Source organism: Phodopus roborovskii, unplaced genomic scaffold (assembly GCF_943737965.1).
Source record: "Phodopus roborovskii unplaced genomic scaffold, PHOROB, whole genome shotgun sequence".
In the NCBI taxonomy this organism is placed as follows: domain Eukaryota; kingdom Metazoa; phylum Chordata; class Mammalia; order Rodentia; family Cricetidae; genus Phodopus; species Phodopus roborovskii.
In genome coordinates this window covers 1,463,707-1,483,176 of record NW_026125537.1, presented here as the reverse complement: position 1 = coordinate 1,483,176, position 19,470 = coordinate 1,463,707, and the positions used below count along the sequence as shown (strand labels likewise).

Sequence of the window (19,470 nt, the reverse complement as noted above, 5' to 3'; positions counted from 1 at the left end):
CAAGCTCGCACCCGCAGAGGTCCCAGGCTCACCTGCTCAGACCCTGCTCAACTCCCAGCCCTGTCCTCGGGGGACCCTCGCACCCTCGGCCGAGCGCGAACACCCAGCCCGCACGCCTCCCACGGGGATCCTTACTCACCTGGCACTGGGGACCCCGGCGCTAAGCTCGACCTGCAACTCCTCTGCACGGTCACTCTCCCTGATCTCGACCCACGAGCGTCTACGTACCGCAGGAGGAAGCCGCGGGCGGAAAACTCTACGGGCGTGGTCGCCTTAAGCGCCCCGGGGCGGAGCCACGTGGGAGGGGTGGGACCTTTCTGGAGGGGCGGGGTGCGTGGGACCACGCCCACAGGTGAGGTCCGCGTTCATTCGTGGTTTTTCCCTGCGCCTGCTCGCAGAGCGGAGCTGCTGTAGACCCATAGAGAGAGGAACATTCGCCTGACTGTAAGTTTTTAGAGATCTGACAGTGAAGAAAACTTTTAAAAGGTCACACCACGTGTACGGCAGGAGGAAACTTCATAACGGAAAAAATTACCAACTGCCTCTGCTGGGTGATCAGGGCCACCACCAGCAGTGACGAATTATATTCTGTCATATGGTGTCCTCCTCTCAGTGACACATGATCCAGTGTAATCGTGCAAAAACATTAGACAAGCCCCAATTGAGGAACTCACGACTGTCCAAAACTGTCAAGGCCATCAAAACAAGGGAAGTTGAAAAGTTGTCTCATCGAGAAATGAAAACTGAATAATGTGACATCTCGAATGGGATCCTGGGAAAAGGACAGTTAGGTTAAAAAACTAATGACGTTTGAACACTGTATAGATTTTTAATAACAATACATCGATATTGGTGCATTAATTATAGCAAAACCACTAGTATGTTAATGACAGGAGAAAACCCATGTTTGTGGTAACTCCATGTCTTCCGAATCTTTTCTATAAACCTAAAACTATTCTAGAAATAATGTTTGGGGTTATTTTTGGCTTTGTTGTTTGTTTTTAGGAAAAGGTCATGCAGTACATACAAGATTGTGTAACATTCAAAAAGTAAAAATTGAGAGAGTCCTCTTTTTATTTACCCCCCCCACGTCACATGTAGGCACCTTCTTCCACAAGTCTGTCCAACATTGTCTATGTGCTCATTGCTTAGTATGCTTAAGTAAACGTGTTGTTTATAAACCCAGATTGCAGTATTTTTTCCTCACTGTATCTGGGAGTCTTTTCAGTTGACGACACTGGATCAGCCAGGTTATCGCTAAGGACCACACAGTATTCTCCCCACCCTCTTAGGGATCGCGACTCTTTACTATCTAGCTCCCACCTGGTGTACACTTATTTTCTAACCCACTTTTGACTTGTGAATAAGCCATTAGTCTGTTGGGAAATTTAAGTACTTGTCCCTTACAGCTCTCTTCCTCCCCACCCAGCTGTAGAACTTGTGTGCAAACAAGGTTGAGCAAACAAGGTTGTTTTCAAAACTTTCCTGTGTGTGGTGCCTATACCTTGAGCCTAGGTGTGAGTGGTGCATGACTTCCTCCTATGCTTGGCCCATCCCCTGGCTTGGGTATATAAGCCCATTACTCTCTGTAATAAACAGCAGCAGCTTCTTCTTCACTTCTCATGGTGGTCTGTTAAGTGTTTCAATCCCAACACCCTCTGCCAAGCTCAGTACTCTGGCTGCGTAGGCGTGGCATTAGTCATTTGCCCTTCAGGAGCCCAAAGGACAGTAACAGCCTGAAGGAGCCTGGAAGGAAGGTACTTTGCCATTGTTGGCCCTGCACGAAGAGGGGTCCATGTGCAGGCAGGAGCCCATCCGGACTGCTTGCCTACTGCCACAGCCTGCCAGCTCTCTGGGGCTACCAACACCATGTATGGTCACTCTAACACTTATACCTACAGGCACAACTCCTTCCAGATTGGACAGGCAGGCAAAATCACCCCCTGAACAAAACAGGAGCAGGGGGAGCAGAAAGAACAGGAACTGCCTATTATACTTGTGGGGACATCAGACTCATGTGAAGTCCACCACCAAATCAACTCCAAGCTTTCCTGGATTCCAGAAGGCTACTGTCACACCTTCTCTGGGTCAGGGAGATTCTTGAGGGAATGTCACCTAGCTGGACAACACAGCTCCTCTGTCCCATTCCTGCTCAGTGCTGGTCTGCCCATAAAGCCTGCAAACATGGGTTTCTGATGGCCCATTTTCTCTGAAGCAGAGCCAATGCTTCTTGAATATGACTTGTAAAAAGAAATCGTTTAGGGACAGAGGTTCTCAACCTATGGGTTGAGGCACCTTAGGGGAATCCAGTGACCCTTTTACAGGGTTTAGGGGTTACCTAAACTACCTATCTGGTAGTTACATTTACATCAGATTTACATTACGATTCATAACAGTAGTGAAATTACACTTACGTAATAGCAATGAAAACAACGTTATGGTTGGGGATCACCACAACATGAGGAATATTAATGGGGTCACAACATCAAGAAGGTTGAGAACCATTGGTTTAGGATGAAACTCCTTTCTATAACAGACACATGCCTTTCTACCTCAGAGCTCTTCAAACCCTGAGTGGAGAACAAGCCACCTTTTATAATTTAATTGTTTAGAGATAGTCTCAGGATGGCATATAACTAGTTATACACATGTGAACAAAAACTTCTGAAAAGAAGCTGTGTCTAACTATGAACAACAACAACAACAAAAATCTCCTGAAAGGGTGTCTGTGTTTGCAGAGACTGATGGCTGACTGAAATTTCAGTACTGTGGAGAGATTAGAATTCCAGGTTCTGAGGCTAATTACTTTATTTTAGGCTAGTTTTAACCTTCCAGAACTTCCTCTCTGTAAGTAAACTAACACCTTATGACAATTAAAAAACAAGACAAAAAAAAAAAAAACAAAACAAAACAAAACAAAAACCTCTTAGAAGCTATTAACTTAGAATTAACATCTTGTGACAACAAATAAAAACTTTAGAATCTATCACCTTATCTTCCACAATCCAAAAGCTAAGACCACCATCCAATAGCAACTTGGACCCATGACTAGCTCCCTATCCCATTATCAGTCTGTTGACCCCAAAGATGTGAGAAGAAAGAAAGACCACTGAGCCAAATCATCATGGCCAAATTAAAGCAAGTTGTTGGTGGTGGTGTTTTTAAATTTATATGCACAGGCTTCACCCTCCTAAGGCAGAGTCAAGAGGTCAGCCTTGAACAGGGGAAAAATAAGGACTTTTATAGTTTAGAAGTAGGAAGTTTCCAAGTGGGGAACTCAGCAGGCAACTAGGCGTGGTTGGGTACAGGAGCAGAATGTAAATATAACAAGTTAGTCACAACAACCTCCTGAAACAGAGTGTAAGGTAGTCATAAGGCAGTCAGAACAAGGTGGTCATAATAAGTTTTTGAAACCAAACCATGGTTTCCCTTTCCCAAAACAGACACTATAGAACCATTTACAGATAGTTACATGTGGGGCATAGCCCAATCCTTGAGAAATTGAGATGTAATTATAAAAAGGATGAGTCTAGTTTGTCTTTACTTTAAGATGGCTTTCAAACATAAGATGGACACAGGCTGGTTCATCACTGCCTCTCTGGTATACCTACCAATATATTTTAAACTTGCCTTGGTTTATGACTTTCCTGGTTCTATAAGGCTATAAAGACTTCATGAAACTGCTTCCCCAGGGGAACATGGAGCTTGGTGGCACCTAAATCTTTATTCCTGAGCCTTGGCCACTCAAAATGGCTCCAGAATAAGCTATTTCTTATTCCTTAGCATGAGAGCTGTAGTTTTACATCAGTGCAGGTGAGTATCCAATTCCTGATCCTCCTGTTTCCACCTCCCAAGCCCAGAGGTTACAGGTGTAAGAATCATGCCTGGACCTTCCTAAATGCTAAATGAGCACTCTACCAACTGAGCTATATTCCCAGCCTCAATTTTAATTTTTCAACAAACCTGTTGGAACAGCTGGCTTGGGGACACAGTCCCATTCTGAAGGGCAGTAGCAGGAGTCACTCAGAGGACACAGGGTAAGAGAAAAGGTTTGAAACATGGTGTTTTAATCCAGCTTTTGCTAGTGATGTGTCTGTCTGAGTCAGAGTTCCATTGTTGTAAAAATAGCATGACCACAGCAATTTATGAAGGAAAACATTGAATTGGGGCTGGCTTACCATCTCAGAGGTCTAGTCTATTATCATCATGGCAGGAAGCATGGCAGTGAGCAGGCAGACATGGTGCTAAGAAGGAGCTTGAGAGTTCTACATCAGGAGCCACAGGCAGCAGGAAGAGAGAAAACACCTCTGGGCTTGGCTTCCTCCAACAAGGTCACACCTCCTAATGCCACTCCCTAAGCATTCAAATATGAGTCTATGGTGGCCATTCTTATTCAAGCCACCACAGATGTATACTGCCAGATTTGGCTTTCTTTTTTCCATAGAATGACCAGCTTCAGTGTGTTCAGGGATGATACAGACACAAGAGAAAGTAAGATGTCTTACAAAGAAAGGTCCCTGACTAGAGCTCAGGGTCAACATGGTATTATCCATCTGCTTTCTTATATCAAGCTATTCAATACATAATGGCTGAGTACAGCTGAGTTGACTATCCCAGGGCTTGGGGGCCCAGTGCACATGTATCATTGAAAGTTCCTATGAGGAAAACAAGGCAGAGCTGATGCACACTTTTAATCCCAGCACTCAGGAAGCAGAGGTAGGTGGATCTCTGTGAGTTCCATGCCAGCCTTGTCTACAGAGTGAGTTCCAGGACAGCCAGGGCTGTTACATAAGAAACCCTGTCTCAAATAAACAAAAAGAGCCCTGGAGAGTTGGCTGGGGATTTAAGAGTACTTGTTGCTCTTGCAGAGAAGGACCTGGGTTCAATTTTCAGGACCCACATGATGGTTAACAACCATCTGTACCATCAGTCATGGGGGATCTAATGTTCTATGCTCTCTTCTAGCTTCAAGGGTACTGCATGTATGTGGTTCACAGGCATGCATGCAGGAAAAATGACCATACACATAAAAGAGAGAGAGAGAGATCAGAGAAGCAGTTTGGATCTCAACAGGCTGAGACTGCTTTATTGGAATAGCAAAGGGCCTCAATCGTACTGCAGGATGAAGATTGAGTATATGTAGAGGGTCTAGGGGACATGTGCGCACATATTCATGTACACACGAGCATACACACACACACACACACACACACGAAGGTAGCTAATAGGAAATTACACTATTCCTTTGTGGTTTGACTGGAAGCAGGGTGGGTTGTTTTTGATATTTTTATACCTGGGCATATTGTTTCTGCAGGTAGAATGAAATGGTCAGGCTGGGACTAAGTCATTCTTTATATGGCTGGGGGCTGTCACCCACAACATCCTGACTCAGTTTCTCATGAGCCGTGGCAATCACCCAACAGTTCCCATGGCTGATTATGATAGCTCATGGCGGCTACCCAGCACTCTGGAAGTTGAAGGAGGCAAACTGCCACTTCAACTTGCAGGCAGTCTAGAGTACATAGTAATTTTCAGTGGAGGGGAATTCTTGAATTCTAAGCACAGCTAAGCCTAATGGAGAAACAAAATACATACAACACATACATCATCAAAGCCACTTGTGATAAAGATCCACAAGGAGAAACCCTAGGAGTGGGTGAGATGTATCCAGAAAGTTTCCTAGATTCTGGCACCAGCACCTGCAAAAAAGCTAGACATAGAATTATAGCTGTTTCCACAGTGCAGCTGGGGACAGACAGAAAGACTCCTGAGGCCGACTGGCCAGCCAGTCTGACCAATCAGTAAGCTCCAGGGTCAGTGAGCACCGTTGTCTCCAACAGTAAGGTAGAAAATGACAGAGGAAGACTCCCATTGTGAACTTCTAACATCCACACAAATCACATGTCTATATTGCACACACACACCAACTTTTAGTTATTTCAGTCACATTAATTTGTTTGTTTGCTTGTTTTACAAGACAGAGTTTCTCTGTATTGCTATGGAGCCTATCCTGGAACTCGTTCTGTAGACCAGGATGGCCTCAAACTTACAGAGATCCACCTGTCTCTGCCTCCGGAGTGCTTGGATTAAAGGCATTCACCACCAATGCCCAGCTCAAGTTGATTTTTTTTTTTTTTGAGGTAGCTTTTTGCTCTGATTTCTGCTTTTATCTTTGTGGTTGCTTCTCTTAGTTCTGATTTCTAGAGCTCAACATCAGGGTGCAGTGTATTCACAGTCTTCAACTGTCTTCTAGTAAGCCTGTCTAATTATAAATCTCCCTCTAGATCCTGCTTTAGCTACATCCCAAGTTTAACCATTTGTCACCTCTCCGTTATAAATGAATACTTGGGGAAATGTAAGGATTTTATCCTTAATCCATGCATTGAAAACATATTATCAATTTTTATTTACAAGTTTATGTTTTTGTTTTTAAGAAATCAAATAATTTTCCATTAGTTTCTCCCTTTGGTGCACTGCTTTTAGAAGGCCATCTTCCTTGGTGTCCCCATTTTTGTCTGTCCCAGTTTTTGTGACTGTGGTCTCACTATACATGCAAAGGTCCACTTGCAAATCTTTCTGGGAACTTGGTAAGCAGGCTATTTAAGGATTTCATCTATTTTTTTCTTCTGTTTCCTGTTTAATCTATTGATTTCTAAAAAGGTAGATTAATATTTCCCACTTTTACTGCTACCCAACAGCAGTGTTCATCTAGTTTATATTATTTCTTCTCTCAGTATTGCTGTTTCAGATTGCTTCCTGGAAATAACATCACTTTTCACAAGGTTTTAAAAATGCATCTGAGTACCAACCTTTAGGTAGTGTGTTTAATCAGTTCATATTGATAATGATGCACAAAAATATTTGGATTGGTTTCTGCACTATGTGTGAGAGATACCATATGCTCACCTAGAACTCATTGCTATGGTTCTTTGAGTTACTACATGCTGGAATTCTTCCATCTTGACCGATAGACAGCTGTTGCCCTACAATCTTCAAAGCTCTGCTCCCTTCATTCTGTTTACCAGGCTTCCCCTGACACACAAAGATCCCCCACCCCCACCCTGGGACCATTTGTAAGACCATGTGGTTTCTAGGGCATCAAACTCAAGTCATAAGGCTTAGTAGTAAGCACCTTTTATTGATGTTTAATAAGGATCAGGAGAAACAAGTAGGCCGAATAGATTTTATTCAGGGAGAAATAACTCACAACATAGACAGATGAACACTAGCAGGTTCCTGGTCCCAAGGATGCCTCTGGAAGTGCTCTTGTCCCTGTGCTGGAAGCAAAAGAGCTCTCCAGAGCCCCCTCCTCAGCCTTAGTACCCCCAGGTCATGTCCGGCCCTGTCTCCACCACCCATGGGCGTGCTACAATTCCCCTTTTAGTCTAAAGAAAAGATTTGGGCTTGATACAAAACTATATACAAAACAGTGAATAGCAAATGTGCTCTAAGAAAAGGAAAATCAGCTTCTTCTACTTCGGGAAATCACCAAATGGCAGATGACGAGTGCAGCGGGAGGGCCCAGGGGCCCAGGATTAGGAGGCCATGGCAGCTTCTGCGGTGGAGGCTTCAGCAGGCAGCAGTCTCAGGGGTCGTGGTCGAGGCCGTGGCCGTGGTCGAGGCCGTGGGGCTCGTGGAGGTAAAGCCGAAGACAAGGAGTGGGTCCCTGTCACCAAGCTGGGCCGCCTGGTTAAGGACACGAAGATCAAGTCCCTGGAGGAGATCTACCTTTTCTCTTTGCCCATTAAGGAATCCGAGATTATTGACTTTTTCTTGGGGGCACCTCTTAAGGATGAGGTTCTAAAGATCATGCCAGTACAGAAACAGACAAGGGCTGGCCAGCAGACCAGGTTCAAGGCTTTTGTCGCTATTGGGGACTACAACGGCCATGTTGGTCTTGGTGTTAAGTGCTCCAAGGAGGTAGCCACAGCTATCCGAGGGGCCATCATCTTGGCCAAGCTTTCCATTGTCCCTGTGAGGAGAGGCTACTGGAGGAACAAGATTGGCAAGCCCCACACTGTTCCATGCAAAGTGACAGGCCGCTGTGGCTCTGTGTTGGTGCATCTAATCCCTGCCCCCCAGAGGCACTGGCATCGTCTCTGCTCCTGTGCCCAAGATGTTGGTATTGATGACTGCTACACATCAGCCAGGGGCAACTTTGCCAAGGCCACCTTTGATGCCATCTCTAAGACCTACAGCCACCTGACCCCTGGCCTCTGAAAAGAGACTGTGTTCACCAAGTCTCCTTATCAGGAATTCACTGACCATCTTGTGAAAGCCCATACCAGAGTCTCTGTTCAGAGGACCCAGGCTCCAGCAGTGGTCACCACATAAGGGTTTTATACAGAAAAATAAAGTGAATTAAGTCTGTTAAAAAAAAAAAAAAAGAAAGAAAAGAAAAGAAAAGGAAAGGAAAATCGAGAACATACAAACTTAAGACCTAACTATCTAGTCCTAGGGTGAAGTTGAAATGGGGATTTACAATAGAGTTGTCCTAATCTGGAAAGCTTAAGTCTAGTACCTAATATATCTAACTAGGAAGAGAGAATAATAGTTGTGATAATTTAATCTTCAACCTCATCAAAGACCTGAGAAGGAAAATAATAATACTAGGGTAGGCAGGAAGTGCGGATGGACAACTTCCAAAAGGGGCAGCAAGGACAGAAACAGCAGGCTACCTGGACAGTCGTCCAAGGTCTCACAGCAAAGTTGGTACAGCCAGTTTTGGCTAAGGCCTAGAGTACCTGACAGACCACAACAAAGCAGGGAGGTAGAAGGGTTGTCTTACCCTGACTTGGCAGGGTTCAGCAGTCTTCTATGTTTGTCTCCTGCAAGCACATAGGCCTGCATGTCCAAATCAGTGGTCGAGGTGGGGGCTTTTCTTTGCCCAAGAGGCCATTAGCTGAAGTGAAAATGAACTCCAGAAGGAGAAACAACAGTGTTCAACATATTTTCGGGAAAGTGTGCGGTGCTGTCAGGAGCAACAGTGTCTCATGTCAATGGAGTACTAATATTAAAACATTTAAATGCCATGTTCTGCATGTCTATGAAATGATTGAAGATTAAGCATCTATGTCTGACTAATTTCATAGTCAAAGGAAACATGGGTGAAGATAATCTGTAATACTCAGGAACTTAGCTAAAAAAAAACTGATTAAAAGTTCCTTGAGTAAAGCAGGGATAAATACCTAAACAATATAACTATGTACATATATATACATGTAAATCCCTAAAATAGAGGTAGAGTAGAAATGTCTAGACAAGAGGTAGAACTATAAAGGACAGCAAGATAAATATCCCCAAATGTATCAATATACAAAATGTCTTGGATACAAGAAAAAATATATATACATAGAATGTGGTAAGAATAATGTGAATAAAACATCATAAATGGAAAGATTTCACACAATATGACAAAATATAATATACAATTCTTCCGGAAAGGGAATATAAAATTAATTTTACATAGTTTACCACAAATAAGAATATATAACAATGTAAGCTGTATAATACTATTATCTCACTCTTACTAAATAATTCATGAGAAGATAGGCTAATCTACCTACATCCCATCTAAACCATACCTTTCCCAACCATACCCTATTCCTGTCTAAAAGATAAACCCAAGTTTAAGCATCACCTTCCATACCCAACCCTAAGTAACTAAAACCAACCCAAAGAAGATGAATATTATCCCCAAATTCCAAGAGTAGGAAAAGGGGACGTCATTATCTTAAGATTGCTTCCTGCTAAAATGGGACTGTGATTGCTCCATGGGATCCTGTAGGAAGAAAATTTTTAGCAACCAAATTTCTCAACAGAACTGGCCGTGACATATGTAGCTAGTCAATGTGTGGCAGAAAATGCTTGACTGTAGTTCTATTTGAAACTCTGGCCAGGGTGTAATAAGAAGGTGCACTATTACAGCTAGTTAGTCATGAGTTGTCTTGAGCAAAACAGTCTCAAACTGGTTTTAGGGTGATGTTTGTAGTCCAGATGCATCAGGTTGAGTCAAGTGGAAATGATGATGTGGGGCCCCATCTTCTTTCCGGAGAGTTCAAAGATTGCTGTTAGGAATTGCTATTATTCCTTGTGGAAAACTTAAACATTAAACATTAAAATAAAATTTTCAAGTTTTAAGGTATGCATTAGGGAAAGGCAACAATAAGCATTATAATGTATATGAGAAAATTAGAATAGCAACTGGATTTCCCTTGCCAGAATCACTTTTCTTGTCCTATCAATAGAAGTAAATTTCATCTAGAACCTGTAGGGCCCCTCCCTTGCTGAAGTCTTTACAAGGCTATGGTCGAAGAGGTTTCCCTGTGTTTTACCTTACTGTATAATTTACAAAAATTTGAACTCATAAAAGCTAGAGTAGGGACTCTGAGTTCCCACCAGCAAGATCCCTGACCCCCAAAGCAGGGCCTCTGCTAAAGAAAGAGGCCTCAGCTAGAGATTTACAGATTCCAGTGAGATCCAACTATCCTGCAAAAACTTCCCAAGTTACAGCTCAGCCTTTGTCCTGTTCCGCCAGCCATTGGCTGGAGCCATTGGCTAGAGGCATCTTCTACTGGATCCTCAGTCCTGACCCCATCCCTGGGTCCCTATCGTGAAGAGATCTCCTACAGAGCTTCGACCACCCAGAGCTACAGATATTGAATCTCTGACCGACATAAGCCCACTGAGGGAGTACCATAGAGAGAGGGGGAGACCCCACCAACACCTACTGGAAGAAGCTATGGGAAGACGGCAATACAAGAAAACACCTAACAACAGAAAGACAAGCATGACACCACCAGAATCTAGGGAATCTATACCAACTAAAACAGAACACAACAACAAAGCAGAAGAAGCAGAAGGAAAAATTACCATCATAAAAATGATAGAAACCCTTAAAGAAGATGTGAGAAATCCCTTAAAGAAATGGAGGAAAAAACAAACAAAAAAGTGGAAGAAATGAACAAATTCCTTAAGGAAAGTAAAGAAAGTACAGAAAACCAAGAAAAAAATAATTAAGCAGGTGAAGGAAACGGTTCAAGACTTGAAAACTGAAATAGAGAAAATAAAGGTAACACAAACCGAAGGAATGCTGGAAATAGAAAAACTGGGCAAAAACTCGGGAACTGCAGACGCAAGCATAACCAACAGAATTCAAGTGATTGAAGAGAGAATCTCAGGTGCAGAAGATAAACTAGAAAAAATAGATTCATCGACCAAAGAAAATAATAAATCCAACAAATCCTTAACACAAAACATCCAGGAAATGTGGGACAATGTGAAAAGGCCAAACCTAAGAATAATAGGCATAGAGGAAGGTGAGGAAGCCCAGCTCAAAGATGCCAAAAATATATTCAACAAAATCATTGAGGAAAACTTTCCAAATCTGAAGAACATGCCCATGAAAGTATAAGAAGCATACCAAACCCCAAATAGGCTGGACCAAAGAAAAAAGACCCCTAACATAATAATCAAAACACCTAGCATACAGAATAAAGATAGAATATTAAAAGCAGCGAAGGAAAAAGGATAGGTAACATATAAAGGCAGACCTATCAAAATTACACCTGACTGGTCCTGGATACATGTTCTACAAGTATTAAGAGAACATGAATGCCAGCCTAGGCTACTATATCCAGCAAAACTCTCAATCACTATAGATGGAGAAAACAAGATATTTAATGACAAAACCAGATTTTCCCAATACGTATCTACAAATCCAGCCCTACAGAAAGTATTGGAAGGAAAACTCCAACCCAAGGAAGATAACTATGCCCACAAAAATGTAGGCAACAGATAATCCAACTACACCAGAAACCGAGGGTAAAGCAGAACAAATATATTCAAAATACCACTGCAAACAACAAACCTAAATCAAACAAGCATCAACAATCAATGGTCCTTACTCACCCTCAACATTAATGGTCTTAACTCACCTATAAAAAGACACAGGCTAACAGAATGGATACGAAGACAGAATCCATCCTTCTGTTGCATACAAGAAACACATCTAAGCTTCAAAGGTAGACATTACCTCAGGGTAAAGGGTTGGGAAAAGATCTTCTAATCAAATGGACCCAAGAAGCAAGCAGGTATGGCTATCCTAATATCTAACAAGTTAGACTTCAAACCAAAGTTAATCAAAAGAGATAAAGAGTGTCATTTCGTATTCATCACAGGAGAAATCCATCAACACAAAGTCTCAGTTCTGAACATCTATGCCCCTAATACAAAGGTACCCACATTTGTAAAAGAAATGCTACTAAAACTCAAAGCTCATATAAAACCTCACACACTTATAGTGGGAGACTTCAATACACCACTCTCAACACTAGACAGGACCACAAATCAGAAACTCAACAAAGAAACAAAAGAACTAACAGAAGTTATGTCTCAACTGGGACTAACAGATTAATAGAACATTCCATCCAAACACATAAGAATATACCTTCTTCTCTGCTCCACATGGAACCTTCTCTAAAATCGACCACATACTAGGTAGCATAACAAACCTCAACAGATACAAGAGAATAGGAATAGTCCCCTGTATCTTATCAGACCACCATGCTTTAAAACTGGAATTCAACAACAACACAAATAGCAGAAAACCTGCAAACTCATGGAAATTGAACAATGTGCAATTGCACCACACCTGGGTCGAAGAAGAAATAAAGAAAGAAATTAAGGACTTTCTAATATTCAACGAGAATGAAGACACAACATACCCAAACTTATGGGACACCTTGAAAGCAGTGCTGTGAGGGAAGTTCATTGCGCTAAGTGCCCATATGAAGAAAACAGAGGATAGTCAAATAAGAGAATTAACAGCGCAACTGATAGCCTTAGAACAGAGAGAAGCGAACTCACCCAGTAGGAGTAGACACCAGGAAATAATCAACTTAAGGGCTGAAATCAACAAAAATAGAAACCAGGAAAACAATACAAAAAATCAATGCAACAAAGAGTTGTTTTTTTGATAAAATCAACAAGATAGACAAACCTTTATCCAAGTTAACGAAAAAGCAGAGAGAAAACATGCAAATTAACAAAATCAGAAATGAAAAGGGAAACATAACAATGGACACAGAGGAAATCCAGACAATTTTCAGGTCATACTTTGAAAATCTGTATTCCACAAGAATTGAAAATTCAAAGGAAATGAACAAATTTCTGGATAACTATCACTTACCAAAATTAAATCAAGAACAGATAAACAACTTAAATAGACCTATAACCTGCAATGAAATAGAAGCAGTCATCGAAAACCAAAAAAAGTCCAGGGCCAGATGGATTCGGTGCAGAATTCTACCAGACATTCAAGGAAGAACTAATACCACTACTCCTCAAACTCTTCCACAAAATAGAAACAGAAGGTTCATTGCCAAACTCTTTTTATGTGGCCACAATAACCTTGGTACCCAAGCCTCACAAAGACACAACTAAGAAAGAAAACTACAGACCAATATCCCTGATGAATATTGATGCAAATAAAATAAAATAAAATAAAATAAAATACTGGCACCGAATTCAAGAATACATCAGAGAAATCACCCACCATGACCAAGTAGGCTTCATCCCTGGAATGCAGGGATGGTTTAACATACAAAAATCTATCAACGTGATCCACCATATAAACAAACTGAAAAAGAAAAACCATATGATTATCTCCCTAGATGCTGAAAAAGCCTTCGAAAAAATTCAACACCTTTCATGATAAAGGTCTTGGAGAGATCAGGGATAACAGGAACATACCTAAACATAATAAGAGCAATATACAGCAAACCAACTGCCAACATCAAACTGAATGGAGAGAAACTTAAGCCAATTCCTCTAAAATCAGGAACAAGACAAGGCTGCCCTCTCTCTCCATAGCTCTTCAATATCGTACTGGAAGTTCTAGCTAAAACTATAAGACAACAAAAGGAGATCAAGGAGATACAAATTGGAAAGGAAGAAGTAAAACTGTCTCTATTTGCAGATGATATGATAGTTTACATAAGCGACCCAATAAACTCTAACATTGAACTCCTACAGCTGATAAACACCTTCAGCAAACTAGCAGGATACAAGATAAACTCAAAAAAATCAGTAGCCCTACTTTTTTCAGACGACAAAGAGACAGAGAAAGAAATCAGAGAAACATCACCCTTTACAATAGCCACAAGCAACATAAAGTATCTTAGAGTAAGGCTTACCAAACAAGTAAAAGACCTATATGATAAGAACTTTGTGGCTCTGAAGAAAGAAATTAAAGAAGATACCAGAAAATGGAAAGATCTCCCATGCTCTTGGATAGGTAGGATAAACATAGTAAAAATGGCAATCTTGCCAAAAGCAATCTACAGATTCAATGCAATCCACATTAAAATCCCACCACAATTCTTCACTGACCTTGAAAGGATAATAATCAACTTTATATGGAAAAACAAAGGCCCAGGATAGCCAAAACAAACCTGTACAATAAAAGAACTTCAGGAGGCATCACCATTCCTGACTTTAAGCTCTACTACAGAGCTATAGTTCTGAAAACAGCCTGGTATTGGCACAAAAATAGACAGGTAGACCAATGGAATCGAATTGAAAATCCTGATATTAACCCACACACCTATGAACACCTGATTTTCGACAAAACAGCTAAAATTATACAATGGGGCAAGGACAGCATCTTCAACAAATGGTGCTGGTGCAATTGGATGAGGGTGTGTAGAAGATTGCAGATAGACCCATGTCTGTTGCCATGCACAAAACTCAAGTCCAAATGGATCAAAGACCTCAACATCAATCCTGCCACATTGAACCTCTTAGAAGAGACAGTAGGAGGTACCCTTGAACAAATTGGTAAAGGAGACCGCTTCCTGAACATAACTCCAGTAGCACAGACACTGAGAGAAACAATTAATAAACGGGACCTCTTCAAACTTAGAAGCTTCTGTAAGGCAAAGGACACAGTCGACAAGACCAAACAGCAGCCCACAGACTGGGAAAAGATTTTCACCAATCCTATATCCGACAAAGGGCTACTCTCCAAAATATACAAAGAACTCAAGAAATTAGTCAACAAAACACCAAATAACCCTATTTAAAAATGGGGTACAGAACTGAAGAAAGAATTCTCAGTAGAGGAAATCAAAAAGGCTGAAAGACACTTAAGAAAGTGCTCCACAGCCTTAGCTATCAGGGAAATGCAAATCAAAACAACTTTGAGATATCATCTTACTCCTGCCAGAATGGCTAAAATTAGAAACACCAATGATGACTCATGTTGGAGAGAATGTGGAGAAAGGGGAACACTCCTCCACTGGTGGTGGGAGTGCAAACTCATACAGCCATTTTGGAGATCAGTATGGCGGTTCCTCAGGAAAATGGGAATCAGTTTACCACAGGACCTGGCAATCCCCCTCTTAGGCATATACCCAAAGGATCCATATCCATGCAACAAAGACATCTGTTTAACTATGTTCATAGCAGCACTATTTGTAATAGCGAGAACTTGGAAGCAACCTAGATGCCCCTCAATTGAAGAATGGATAATGAAGATGTGGCACATCTACACAATGGAATACTACTCTGCAGAAAAAAATAATGGTATATTGAAATTCGCAGGCAAGTGGATGGCACTTGAAGAAACCATCCTGAATGAGGTAACCCAGTCACAAAAAGGGGAACATAGTATGTACTCACTCATATATGGATTTTAGACCTAGATCAAAGGATCACCAGCCTATAATTCACACCACCAGAGGAAGTAGGATACAAGGTGTATTCTAAGAGATTCATATAAAGTCCCTCACAGAAGGGGGAAGGGACAAGTCCCCCAGAGCACAGGGGACGTGGGGGGGCAGCGAATGGAGAGAGAAGTAGGAGAAAACGAGGGAGAAGAAAGGAAAACACGTGTGGCCAGGAAGATTGAGCCTGGTTAGGAATAGAAGACAGGAAAGAGAGAGAGAGAGAGAGAGAGAGAGAGAGAGAGAGAGAGAGAGAGAGCATAAAAGAGGAGCCAATATTGGTTTGAAGATAAAATTGAACACAAAGAAAAGTCTAGAGAACTACAAGACTGCCGCCAACTAACAATTTGAGCTTCCGTGGAAAGGCTACCATAAATGCCCTTCCCGGATAGTGAGATCAACAATTAACTTATCCATGGAGCCCTCATCTAATGCCTGTTGGAAACAGGAACAATCACCCATACATAAACACTGAGTCAAACTAGAACCCAGATGGAGAGGACAAGACCAGGCAGCAGAAACACATAGAGACAGCTTACCTGAGCAAGGAGGAGCTAACGGGCCCCCAGACTGATAGCTGGGAAGCTAGCATGGGACTGACTCAGGCCCCCCTGAATATGGGTCTCAGCCAGAAGGACTGAACAGTCTAAGTGACCTCAGACAGTGGAGCCAGGATGTATCCCTGGTGCACAAAAGGACTTTGCGAACACATCCACCATGGAGGGATAACTGCCTTAATCTAGAGACAGGAGAGAAGCCCTAGTCCCTACTTCACATGACCTGTCAGATCTACATGACCCCAACTGGATGGCACTCCCCTACATATGGAATTGGGGTGGGGGGATGGGAGGGGAGTGTGGTTAGGGTGCATATGAGAGGGCAGAGAGGGTAAAAGGAAGGGAGGGAGAGAGGAAGGGAGGGAAGGATGGAGAGGGAACTGGGATCGACATGTAAAATAATAAATTAAAAAAAAATGCTCTGACTCCAAAATTTAAGTTCAAGGACAAGTTATTGGGGAAAAGGATTTCTATTTTTGTTTCCACAGAAAATGAAAAGCTGTGGATTCCTTCCAGACTAATGTGGTTTGATTAAGCCAGACTGCCTGAAACAGAGTACCAGGTGATCCTACATTCAAAACAGCTGGACAAAGCAGCCTTGCAGACTACAGCCAGGATTTCTGCGTCTTCATAGAATCCCCCATGACAGCGCCCCTTACCAGCAGGAAGTAGTTTGGAAAGAACGACACCCAAATTCCCAAATATTGTCTATAAATGTTTGTTTTCATTTAAATGGACTTGGTTGTTAAAAAAAAAAAAAAAGCTAGAGTAGGGCAGGCTGAAGAGTCTCCTCTACCCCTGTAATTGTTAGTGATTATGGAACCTTGGAAAGAGGTCCAATTACAACCTTGTAATTTCAGGAGGTTCCTGAGTCTTCTGAGTTTCATTTACTTTCTGAGCTTATAAATTAAAGTCAGTTCCTGAGTCTTACTTGGCCTTTTGGAAGGAATGTTTCAGTGAGAGAAAAGAATTACACCATAGCCCCCTATCCACTGAATCTTGGTTTATCTGACCTACTCTATCTGACATTTTATATTCACTAAAAAGATTAAACTTAATAATGTCTACAAGTATAACAAAGACTTGACCCATCACCCCAGTAAGAAGATCCAATAAATACAAGATTAGAAACTGAACAGGAAGATATCAATGTCCCATTGTATTATAGCTAGTGCATGAAACTGTATAGAAATAATTCCAAAATTAACAGCTACCATTAAAATTTTCATGTTAAAAATTACAATGGTGGCCCATGCTTATAGTCCCAACAACTAAGAGGGTGAGGCAGGAGGATCAAGACTTTGAGGCCACCATGAGCTATGTATAGATCCTTCTTAAAACGTAAGAAAAGAATGGGTGTATTTTCAGTTAAAACAGCTAACTTTTGCAGGATGTGGTAGCACACATCTCTAATCCCAGCACTGGAGAAGATTGAGAGTTTGAAGTTAACCTGTGGTACACAGCGAGTTCAAGGCTAACCTGAACTATATAAGAGACCCTGTCTCAAAAACAAAAGGGTGAAAGAGAGAAAAAAAAAAAAGAGCTGGTAAAAAGAGCTCAGTGAGAAAATGGAGAAAATGATGGCTTAGCATATATAAGGCTCTGTCTGGCTTCAATCCCCAGTAGTAGAAGGGAGGAAGGAAGGAAGGGAGGGAGATAGGAGGGGAGAGGAGGGAGGGAGAGGAGAGGAAGGAAGGAAAGAGAGGTAAGGAGAGAAGAGGAAGTGAAGGAAGGAGACAAACCATGTGACCAGTCAGAGAAAACTGAACAGTCTTTCTGTTAGGATGTGGCACCATGAGGCCTCCATGACCCACTCATCATATGTTAAAACACTCTCAAATCCCTCCCACAGAGAAGCCCAGCTCTGCCTGTAAGAGCATCCTTGACCTTCTCACAGCTACATGCCTTTCCTGATGCTTGAGTTTTCATGTGTGTCTAAGTGAAGTCCCAACTTAGCCTATTTTTAAAGCATGACTCATTCCTTAATTGGCAGGGGAAAGTATCACTCCAAGTATAGTCTCAGCCTCACAGCCACACTGTGCCTTTGAAAAGCTGGGTAAGAAAAAGTTCTCCCTGTCTCCAGGCTTGTGTTTTCAAATACAGGGTGGGTTTAGCAGAACACCTAGCTGTGTGTTCGCCTGCCTCCCATGAGTCCTTGAGAATTACTTTAACTGGTTTGCACTTTGATTGGCAGCCCTCAATCCAAGTGGAGGAGTACTAAGCAAAAATGTGGTTTTTGAACTTGAGTCATCTGTCGTTGGTTAGGGTGCTGCGGAGGACAGGGACTCTGTACAAGACTTTAGAAGAAAATGTTCTTTGGTCTCAGCAGATGGAGCAGGTGACTTCCAATACTCAGCACCCTGTAATGGGTCCTATTTCTCCCTCCTCATCAGCAGCTGAGAGCTAAGCTAGAGATTGCAAGAGACCACAGACACAGGACTATTCATTCAGGTCTGGACAGTTAAGGGCAACAGGACACAAGTATGAATCATTGGCAAGACTCTTTAGAGCTGTGGTTCTCAACCTCCCTAACACTGTGTCCCTTTAATACAGTTCTTCATGTTATGGTGACCACCCCCAAAACCATAAGATTGTTTTCATTGCTTCATCATAACTGTAATTTTGCTACTGTTATGAATTGTGATGTGAATTTCTGATGTTCTGAACATCTGCTATGCAACTCCCAAAGTGGGTTGACTCACAGGTTAAGAACCACTGCTCTAAGACTTACCTTGCTATGGGCAGGCAGATGATGTGTACTGGGGAATCCTCTCTGAGGTCAGAGTCAAACACAAACAGGTCCTACAAACCACTGTTGTGCAGGGGACTGAAGGTCAGCCTTCCAAATTGGGGTTGGGTGATGTAAAGGGTGGAAATTAAGGAGAAGCCTGGTGTGGTGACTGTCTTGTGGTGTGAACACTGCCACCTAAAGAAACTGGGGCCATTCTCAGGGGACCTCAGTCACCTGTTACAAAGGAGAGAGACAGGACCCTCCCATCTTTGGCTTCTTGTCTTATTGTACAATCTCCCACTCCTGTACCCCCTTAATGATGCCATTTACCATCTAGTGATGCAGCTAGGGGCTTCTCACTGCAGACAGCACCACGTAGTTTGAGTTTTCAGCTCTATAGCTGTGAGCTGAATAACCTCCTTTCCTTATGAGGCACCCAGCCTCAGGCATTTCATTA

The 19,470-nt window shown here is 42.2% G+C and overlaps 1 protein-coding gene across 1 annotated transcript in view; it reads right to left on the bottom strand.

The window, feature by feature from the left end:
• Nucleotides 1–204, bottom strand: part of Anxa11 (annexin A11) — a 43,645-nt gene extending 43,441 nt beyond the window's left edge. The window contains exon 1 of the mRNA XM_051176692.1: nt 140–204. The gene's annotated coding sequence lies outside the window, so the exon portion shown is untranslated. The remainder of the gene's footprint in view (nt 1–139) is intronic.
• Between the last annotated feature and the right edge of the window lie 19,266 nt (nt 205–19,470).